The sequence below is a fragment of the Solanum dulcamara genome, chromosome 2 (assembly GCF_947179165.1).
Source record: "Solanum dulcamara chromosome 2, daSolDulc1.2, whole genome shotgun sequence".
Lineage (NCBI taxonomy): Eukaryota > Viridiplantae > Streptophyta > Magnoliopsida > Solanales > Solanaceae > Solanum > Solanum dulcamara.
Genome location: NC_077238.1, coordinates 41,274,986 through 41,286,131, shown reverse-complemented (window position 1 = coordinate 41,286,131; position 11,146 = coordinate 41,274,986). Strand labels below are relative to the sequence as shown.

General features: G+C 40.4%; 1 pseudogene; it reads left to right on the top strand.

Moving 5' to 3' along the window:
- Positions 1–4,580: 4,580 nt before the first annotated feature.
- On the top strand, positions 4,581–4,700 carry LOC129881199 (5S ribosomal RNA; annotated as a pseudogene).
- The last annotated feature ends 6,446 nt before the right edge of the window (positions 4,701–11,146 follow it).

Sequence of the window (11,146 nt, the reverse complement as noted above, 5' to 3'; positions counted from 1 at the left end):
ATCATCATAGTATCAGTATTAGGCCCCAGGTCATCATATATACATACACATGCCGGCCCTCTAGCGAGAGACTCGGTGAACAATGTAGTGAATCGCATGAATCTGTTAACCGGCCCGGGACTCGGAGAAGAAGTGTTACAGTATACACAAGTAGAGTAGTGGGAAACAAAACACAATTTAAATCATCACCTGAGACTCAGCTACATAAGAGGACTAAGTTATTGTCTAAGAATTCGAGTAACAATATAGTCACTCTAGCTGCCCGCTAAATGCCATTAAGGGCTACCCTAATTATATCTCGAGGTTCCTAGACATATACCAAAGTAAGACTATTCACTTAAGAGCTCCAGAGAAGCAGTTTGACTATTATAGGGATTCAATATTTAGAAGTAATTAAGAGATGTTTCAGAATGGAGTTACCTTGGAGTTCCGATCAGATTCAACTTACAACTAAATCAAGGACATGCCCAAAAGAAGAAAGAGAATAAGCTCTATATGGTCTGTACTTTCCTTCAGGTGATCTTCATATTTATATTTCATACCCAGCCCTTCATGGGGCTCGGTGAACCACTATGGCATCATAATCTCATTTTCGTATCAAATACATCTCAATGGAAATGAGAGATAGCTTCCCACACATTACATTTTGACACATGGAAGCCCTACTAGGCAATACTTAATCTTCACAGGAACTCTAAAACTGAACAGTGGATAGGGGTTATGAGGCATACTCGAAATTCTGAAAATGGAATTATCCCCGCACTTCATATAAAATCCACTTAAGGCTAAACATTGCCAAAAGGAAAGAGAGATAGCTGTACGAACTTATACCAAAACATGCCAAGAGAAAGCTTTACATACCTTTTGGGAGTTACCCTTTATCCTGCTCGTCTCGTCGTCTTCCGAACCTATTCAATATGAAAGTAATACGAATATCAACTACTTTTAACTTTCCAGTATCTTAGATTACACCTTAATGTTAATGGAATCTATTTCCTTAGTCGTTTCCTCGACTAGTCCTTTAGTTTGTTAAGGTGTTAACGAAAATTGGGCAGCACCTCCCCTATAATGTGCCCTATCCGAATTTCCAATTAGGTCCCTAAGACCTACAGCCAACCAACAACAACAACCTGCAGCAATTCATACCAACAATATACAACATAAACTCCAAATGACTTATTCAAAAATACGATATCACCATCGGGCGTCTAGCCTTTATTTTGTAACGCCTTTAATTATACGCAACGGGGGGTCATGTGGCTTCAACCAGAATCACCCTAGACCATATTATAACATGTTTAGGTCCTGAAATAACACACCACACCCCTGCAGCAGCAACTCACAAGAACAACGCCTTACCTTGACGACAATTCGACTATAACGACTATAATTTAGTTTATTCCGAAAGCCAAGTATTCCAATGATATTTACACACTTCCAGCCACCTATAGGGCGTGTAACATTCTCCATAAGAACACATAAATCTCAAATTTAAATAAGAAACCTTACCTTACGTTAAACTTGTCAAACTCGCCAGAACTATCAAAACGCAAAATCTGGGCAGCCCACTGTCTTATATTATCGCTTAGTTTCGGAGGGGTAATTGAGGGAAACAGGGTTTGTGTCCTCAATGAAAGTTATAGACATGTGTATCAAGGTCGCAAAATTTTTTTAATTACCCCTACAGCAATTTTGTATGAAAATATATGACCAAAATACTCACAGCTGTCCGTGTAGGATTTTCAAAACCCAATCTGGGTAGTACATCCTCTCCGTTTCATCACCCTTTTTCGCGAAGATAAAAGCAAAAATGGATTGGAAAGTATAAACAAAAGTTATATAACTATGAAATACCTTTCCAAAACATATTGAATCACCCGAAACCAAGATACACACAAGAAGTTATACCAATATTACTAGCAACTGTCCCCTCCAAAAATGGGTTTATGCCCTAGCATTTTCTCTTTAAGTTTCTCTTAGTTTTCCAAGTGAAGAACTGAAAATATGGTTCCTTAAGCATCGTAACATACATATATACACCTTCACGTATTTTAGGAACGTCGTATATAATTAATTCACGGAGAGAAAATTAGAAAACTCACCTTTAAGCTTCCAAGCTATGGCTGCCTTTCTCCTTCACGTTGTTCTCCCAAAGCTGCTGATGTTTTGGACTGATTTTTGGATAAATGAACACTTAGAGTCATATACACACATATATATGAGGTGACACATGTCATCCCCTAAGGGTGGCACGTGTCAGGACCTTATTGGGCCACCTCAACACGCGGCCAATGGGGTGCTGCCACGTTGCAGTGGGGTCCATCTCCCCTAAGCAGGTGGGTCCCCTACTTGACCCCAAGCAGGTGGGTCACCTGCCTGCTTGAGGGTCTGCCACGTGTCACCCTCCTTGGCTGCCACGTGTCAAAAATTTTTCCTCCCTCGTGGGTTCATAATCTCTTTCGTAATCTCGTCTCACTTTAAGAGCCTATGAAACCCTTGCTACGTAAGCTTGGTATGTAATCAAGTAACTCACGTATGTAAGATTTCTAAATTAGTAACTTACGTAGATAAGTCGAGTACTATGACTTGTTACTTGACCTCCTATTCCTTCCGGATTCTTATGATTCCCCTGCCAACCTTCTCTACCACGGGGTATCACATCCTCCCTTCGTTGGAGTCATTTGATAGTGTAGTAGCATATCCGGTTCATATGGTAATGTCCAAGGAACTTATGAGACATTCTGAGTTTAAAAGGGTGAGGTGTAACATCCTTCCCCCTTTTTAGAACATTCGTCCCCGAATGTTAAACAAAACTTCCCTTAGAACTTATACAGACCATCGGGGGATTCGTTTCTATTTCCTTACACACATATTTCCATCGAAGTACTTAGTATACGAGTTTCAGGAGTTGGGGTTACCTGTTGACCTGGTGTTTTATGTCCTCTTTTTAATTTCTCAGGTCATCCCCTTTTCTAGTTTTGATTTTGCCACAGTACCTTGACGAAAGGCACGTCCTCAGTTCACAACCTTGCCAATCGAAGATGGCAATAAGTTTCTCCTCATAGGATAATTCTTTCATCTCATGGACTTCATTTATAAGACACACTATGGGTGGATCGCTAGTACATTCGCGAAATATCTATATCTGATAGAATAGGCGTATGGTCTACAAATCAGGTGGTAAGCTCAACTTACCAGCCGTGTTGCCCACCTTACGTGCAACCTGATACAGTCTAACATATTTTGGGTTAAGTCCCCTTTTCTGGGTGATGCGTTATGGACATCCAATCATCCATTTAAACTCTGAATGTCGATGTCGATTATCTGTATATCATTTCTGCCGACTCTGGGTTGTTATTCAATAGTTTGTTTAATCCTATTTGGCCTACCAGCTTAGTCTTTTCCCTATCAGGGGGGGACTTATGTGCTCTTCCTTACAATATCTTGTAGGGGGTCATCTAAATACTGGAACGGTGGCCCTTCTCGTAGGTAAACCCAATAATTGGTGGACAATAGTCCTAGCTACACTTAAAGCCAACCTCATAAGCTCGCAATATACTTTCTAGCATTTGCTAGTATGCTCAGTCTATTCGGAAGCCCGAGGTAAATGCGGTATGAAGGCCTGTTTGTGCCCCCGACCTCTTCTTGGACTGAGGTCCAAACGCTAATCATATTTGAAGTCCCTCTATCTGAGATATTAGCTGGGGAACTTCACGGAATCTTACTACTTCCTTGTTATATAACTTCACCCAGTTCCAGTTGCATAGGTTATCTTGCTTGAAAGCAAATGGGCTGATTCGTTAGCCTTCCCACAATAACCCGTATAGCACTCTACTCTTGAAGAGTATAGAATAGGTGCTTGATGACGTTGATAATTCGGGAATCCTTAGTTTCGTATAGTTTTTCTCGACTTTCTTCAGAACTTTAACTGGCACTTTATTCTTTTGGGTCTTTCTTCTCCCTTATCCTATATTCGATGTCGGGAAAGATCTTAGGTCCAATCGTGGCCATGTCTCACTTCACCTATAGTATTAATTCCATCTCGATAGTTTGACTAAACCTATTTTTGCATCTCTCGATAGTTAATCACAACTTGGGCTCCCTTGCATAGGACAATAGCTGCGGGGACTCCGTAAGGTCCTACCACTCTTTTAGCTTACAACTTTACACCTTCTCAGTGGAGTAGGTAACCTGTGATCGAAGGAGCAGAGGTTAATACCATTAATTCACAGGTAACATTTGTGGAATTTTCGACCTTTGGGTATTGCTTCCTGTTATTCGTAAATTACATCAGCTGGCACTCTTACCCTTTTGGGTTTGCTTATTCGCCTTTAGAGTTGGCTGCCAAGTGGTGTCGAAATTCCCTCGTCCACTGGCCCATATAGTCATTCTATGGTTTTCCTCTCATTAACTGGTACTATATTGAAGAACTGTGGCATTCAAGTGTGTCGTCAGTTAGCAATTAGCTAATCCTTTTTGTTTTGCTTAAGTCCTTGTTAGAATTGCCTTAACGTATCTTATAATACTCTGGGTACATAATCTCATATCGTTTCTCCGTTGCTAGTTTAGATTCTTCCATCTCGCGTGATCATACCAGCACTAACACATTAAGTTCCATTAGAATTTCGAAGTTAAGCGTGCTGGGGCGAGAGTAATATTAGGATGGGTGACCTTCCTGGGAAATCTTTGTGTCGCGTTTCACTGAAATCCTTTCTACGATGTGCGGGCACTCAATTTAGCCTAAGATTTACCTCAGTGTTGTCTCGTGAGTCTTTATGTTTTGCCTTGTCCCTTCCTCTGTTATCTTACAACTAGTATCGGTGTAGACCTTTAGTTCCGCTATCCTCTATTCACTTTGTGTTCTCCCCATTTTCTACCACAAGAGGCTTTCTATTCCTTTTCCTTTGGTTATATATCTATCGCAACATTATTTGCGACCAACTCTATAGCTAACATTTTGACTTTTGGTCTAGCATGTTATCATTATCCTTCGTAGTGTTTCTTAATTCATTCGACATCCTTTCTTATTTACACCCTTTTGTTTTTATACACGGTCTCCTTCTAGCATTATGTTATTTAGGGTCTCGTCACAAACTTCTCAATGCTGCCTTATGTAGTATTTTGGCTTCCGTTCAGTTACTGGTGGCTTCCAGACCTTTCTAACTTGGTTTGGCAGGATATCTCATTGAAGTTTAGATGTCCCTCTCAAATATATTACCACCTCAATTGCCTCCTTCAACTTTTGCCATTTTCTCATTAACTTCCCCCCTTTAGAGGGTACTCGTACTTTTCTCTGTTTGTACTTGTAGTCGTTCCCATCTCAATTAGGTGGTGCTAGTATTCCGACGATAACTGTTCAAGGTTCTTTTGAAATAGTAGCTTTACCCCAACCTATATCCTTTATTTCTCGGGGTGAATGGAAGTTGTGCCCTTTGTTCCTTAAGTTTTCCATCCTCGTCCCCTAAGGGTTCCACTATTTTTGGGGCGAAGTTGTGTACACGCGTCATTTTTTTCATTTTTTTTGTATCTTAAGCCCCATGCTCTTACTGTGTTCTCACACAGGCCTTTAACTTAGTCAACGCATACTAAGTGCGTCTTACTAGTGGTTCCACTTTATCCTTACCTACTCGTATCACACTGTTCGATTCATACTTACATATCCCCCTTTTAATTCATATTCCTCTTCAGTTCCTGACACCTCCTTGAGGTGCTTCTGTCTGAAGCTCTTTCCCCAATTAGTCGGTGGAGAACTATAAACCGTTATCGTAAACCATCTTTCAATCATTGTTGAAAGAACCAAAATCTCTTAAACATCACAGTACTTCCCTTTTAATACTTGACCTACCTGGTCCCCTTTTGAATCTATCCTCGAGTTATGAAAAACTTATCTAATTTACAATTAGGAGTTGAGGGCTTGGTACTTCCAAAATGAGTGAAGCTCAATTATTGGGCATTTTACCTTTCCACCGGAGCTTTTTTTTTTTCTACCACATAATTACGGCTGGAGATACTATGGTCTGAACTGTACCACTCAGACAAACTTTTGTTTTTCCGAGATAAATTTCCCCAATTAAAGAGGGTATCCCTTATCGTCGACATGAAAAGTATCTCTTACAGCTTTAATTTAGCATCCCATAGGTACTCGATATTCATTTCTAAGATATGTTATAACCTATATTTTTTTTAAGGGAACAGACCCTACACGAGGCTCCCACCTCTCATGCACAGTTAGGGGTTGAGCAGCACCCCCAAGCCTTAACATAAATAAACAAAATAAAAATACAAGGAGGGGGTCATAAACCTTATCTCCGATCCTATGTTGGTTCATAACTCGGCTAACCTATTAAGGTCAGCTAACTCATCTCCGATACAAAAGAGAGGCTAACTATACCTAGAAAGCAGTAAACCTATGAGAGGACTCCTCCCGGTACAAATCGACTAAGAAAGCATAAATGAGGGAGACTCTCCCCTTCCATGAGAAAAAAGAGAGTAACCTACACTATTCCTATTCAACTATGCTACGTATCAAACATAGCTAAATTGAAGAAGAAAAAAGTATATGAAACTTCTATCTCGCATAGGATGGGAAAATTCTTTTCATCTTTGCCCTTTTTAGTCTTGTCATACCAAGTAAGTCCAAGGAAATATGCAACAACATCAGTATAAGGATGAGTAGTTAACGAGGATGAAAGGATAGGAAGTAAATGGAGCTATAGCAGCCAGTAGCCTTGGGGTTGTTGTTGAGGATCATGAAATATAGAGTAGTTGTGTAGTGCAACTTGTATGTAATGCCTCCCTGAGCCCTTGCTTGTGTGGTTGTTGTCTCCCTTTGTCTGAGACTTTGTGTACCTGCACAACCAAGCAACCAAAGAGCCAAACAAGTATGGGAGGTGTGATAGCTGTTGCAAACCTGCAGGCAGCTTCTTGATACAAGCAGCCAAGGAAGGTTGCTGTATTCCTGTAACCAGCTCCTTATTGCCTCTCCCAACAAGCAAATCTGGAAGCTGATGTATAAAGTAGTAATGACTTGTAGTTGCTCATTGAGTGCTGCAAATTGTTGCTACAGATGTTGGATGCTGATGGCTGTTGGTGCTCTGAGAACCCAAGCATTATCAACTTTGACGATGTAGCTGGGGTGCACAAAAGATGTTGCAGGTGTTGAGACTAGGAACCTGGTATTTAGTAGTGTTGTTGTGATGATGAGGTCCAAGTAAGCCAAGTAGTTGTCTCCCTTAATGTGAGGATCTATGGACTTCAGGTGTTGCAATGAGGGAATTAGCTTGAGTGGAGAGCTGATGTGTTGGTGAAGTCCTAGCTTGTAAGGTTGCTGTCTCTATGTTGATGCCTTTTATTTGCCAAGGTGCCCTTTCAGGTGTTGTACTTACACAAAAACCATCAAAGAAAAACGAACAGCGAACCAGACAGAAAAACTAGGATGGGCCTTGTGTAGCAGTCTTGGAGTTTCTATTTGATTTGGTGGTTGTATCTTTGATGTCCTCCATGTAGTTGTTGTTAATGCATGTTGATGTAGCACTCCAGCAACCTGCAGCAATACAATAAACAAACAAAAGCAAGAAAGAACTTGCACAAGCTAGCAAAAAGGAAAGGACCTCTAAAAGTGTTTTGGAGCCTGTTTTCTTTTTCAAGGTCGCTTGCCTAACGTCTCCAATTATCCAATTGAGCTGAAACTCCTAGATACTTGCAGAAACATTCTTTTCTTTTGTCGTACAAGATTTTGAGGCATTTTGCACAGGTTGGAACTTCCAAATAGCAAAATGCTCCCTCTTTAGGCTTAAGACGGCTGACCTTTTCAAGGTCGCTCGCCTAACGTCTCCAATTATCTGTTTGAGATGAGACTTCTTGGGTATTGCTCCTACAGTATTTACTGCAGTCCTGCAAATTTTGGAGACCTTGGTGCAGGTCCACATGGTCCAAATCACCCTGCACATCATACCCTGCTGCATTTTGGTCATAGTCTGCTGCAGGTCCTTGGGTATCTCCATTTTACTTCCATAGTAGAGGGGAAGCTTCCTTATGATTAGGATCAGCTCTTCAGAGTACCTGCACAAGATAGACAAACAAAAGGAGAAATCCCATTATTGATTCCTGTGCTGCATCTCTACAGCATTCTTATGTTGTTGTTGCTGCATCTCTGTAATGTAGTTGCTGCTGCTGTAGCATCTACATGTAATGTTGTTGATATGCTAGTGAAAGAACTTCAAAATCAGCTACTGCAACTCCAACCCCAGGCTCATAGTAGCATTAAACCTGCACAATGAGACACACAACAGAAAACAATAATAGAACCAGAGTTTCCTTTTTGATTGCTGTTGAATGGAGTTCCATGTGGTGGATGTTGTGTTGTTGGTTTGTATAGTTGTTGCTATGGATTGTTGTATGCTATTGTATTGCTGGTTGACATTTTCCATGTCTGCAACTACCTGCATAAACAAAAGGACTAGAGAAGAGAAGATAGCTACTCTATCCCTTATCTCTAGTGGTATGGTAATTATTCTAGGAAAGCAGTAAACTAGGGAGACTCTCCCTTTTACAATGGTCCTGGATATCATTATATATATCAGCTAGTATTAAAAAAGTGTTAATAAAAGTACTTGAATGGAAACTAACACTAGAGCATGATTAGTTATATCCTTCAAGGTGGTTGGTGGATCTTCTTCATTTTTGTTCTCCTTAAGCTAGCCATGCCAGCTTTGTCCATTTTGTAATATCCCTTGGTCTCTCTTGGAAGTTGTTGAAAACTGTAGTAGTGTTGTGTATGGTCCTTCATGTGGCTTTCTTTTGAGAGTGTATCTGCAGCGAAATTAGCTTCCCTAAAGATATGTCTACAGTGGAAGCTTTCCATCTTGCTAATCAATAACTGCAGCTCAGTGAGATAGGTGTGAATATTCCATGGTGGTTTCCTCTACATTTCTTACTTATCCCAAAACCTGCATACAGAAAATACCAACAATGCCTCATAGGGCCAACATATATATATATATACATATCATATCACAACCGCATAGGGCTTTCAATGTCATCTCATATCGTAGCCACAGAGGGCTTTCAACGTCAACAATAATATAAAAATACTGGACTTACCTCATATGTCCACCTTCAAACTGCATCTGTTGCACTTTCTGTCTAATTTCCTTTTAGGTTTCAACTTTACATTTCTATATTACTTCAATACCTTACCCAACGGATATCTTCTATGCCTTTACTTTACCAACTTGCGTTCTTTGTAATGTCCCATGTCGTCAATTACTTCCTTTGGTTGATGTCATCCTTTTGTTAAAATCCAAGGTTAGTATAAGAAATTTTCCTATGACTCGGATCTAAAGCACGATCTCAGATGTAGAAGAAACGTACCATCTTAAATATCTTGTAGCTTCCTGTTTATAGATGTGGCACGCAACACACCGATAAACAAGACTCTACTAGACATGGTTTGCAGACAATCCGAGGATGAACTGCTCTGATACCACTTCTATCATGGCCCAACCCCGTAGGCCGTGAGTGGGGTCCGACCTGAACCCCCCATACACTTAGCTATCAACTGTGGTAACATTGAACTGTAATTAAAACAGAATTATGTAACCAAGCCCTACTAGGCGATAACATTTTCGTAAATCTGTAGCCCTTTTCATTTGTATCACAATATGATAAGGCACGCAAGCCGATAAGGTTTCCATAACATCATATCATATATCATGTACCATGTAGACCCATATGAATCAAACTGACATACACAACCTACATGTACATGTCTGCAGACCTCTAAAAATATAAATGACAACATATGGCGGGACAGGGCCCCCGCTGTACCCCTGAATGGATAAAACAATTTTCATACATCCATGGACAGTATCAAAAACAAGACCCCGATACAATGGAGCCTCTTCCAACTGAGTTGCATGGATTCCTAAGCTGACAGACTCCCAAAATTTGTATCTGTACCTGCGGGCATGAACGCATCCCCCCGAGAAAGGGGGTCAGTACAACATATGTATTGAGTATGTAAAACATAGCATAATACAACTAGAAGCATATCTGAAGTAGAGAAATAGGGGATAAAATGTCAAATCAGAAACAGTACCAGTGCTCTGTGAATCACAAAAACATGCATGCTCAAATTTTCAATATAGCCGGCCCCGTCAGGGGTCCGGTGAATCATATATATAGTATCAGTATCAGGCCCCGTGCCATCGTCACCTTTTTACAACACATCATCATAGTATTAGTATTAGGCCCCAGGCCATCGTCACCTTATTACAACACATTATCATAGTATCAGTATCAGGCCCCAGGCCATCATCATAGTAAAAGTATCAGGGCCCAGGCCATCATATATACATACACATACTGGCCCTCTAGCGAGGGACTCGGTGAATAATGAAGTGAATCGCACGAATCTGTTAACCGGCCCGGGACTCGGAGAAGAAGTGTTACAGTAAACACGAGTAGAGTAGTGGGAAACAAAACACAATTTAAATCATCACCTGAGACTCAGCTACATAAGAGGACTAAGTTATTGTCTAAGAATTCGAGTAAAAGTATAGTCACTCTAGCTGCCCGCTAAATGCCATTAAGGGCTACCCTAATTATATCTCGAGGTTCCTAGACATATACCAAAGTAAGACTATTCACTTAAGAGCTCTAGAGAAGTAGTTCGACTATTATAGCAATTCAATATTTAGAAGTAATTAAGAGATGTTTCAGAATGGAGTTACCTCGGAGTTCAGATCAGACTCAACTTACAACTAAATCAAGGACATGCCCAAAAGAAGAAAGAGAGAAAGCTCTATATGGTCTGTACTTTCCTTCAGGTGATCTTCATATTTATATTTCGTACCTGGCCCTTCATGGGGCTCAGTGAACCACTATGGCATTGTAATCTCATTTTTGTATCAAATACATCTCAATGGAAATGAGAGATAGCTTCCCACACATTACATTTTGACACATGGAAGCCCTACTAGGCAATACTTAATCTTCATAGGAACTCTAATACTGAACAGTGGATAGGGGTTATAAGGCATACTTGGAATTCTGGGAATGGAATTATCCCCGCACTTCATATAAAATCCACTTAAGGCTAAACATTTCCAAAAGGAAAGAGAGATAGCTGTACGAACTTATACCA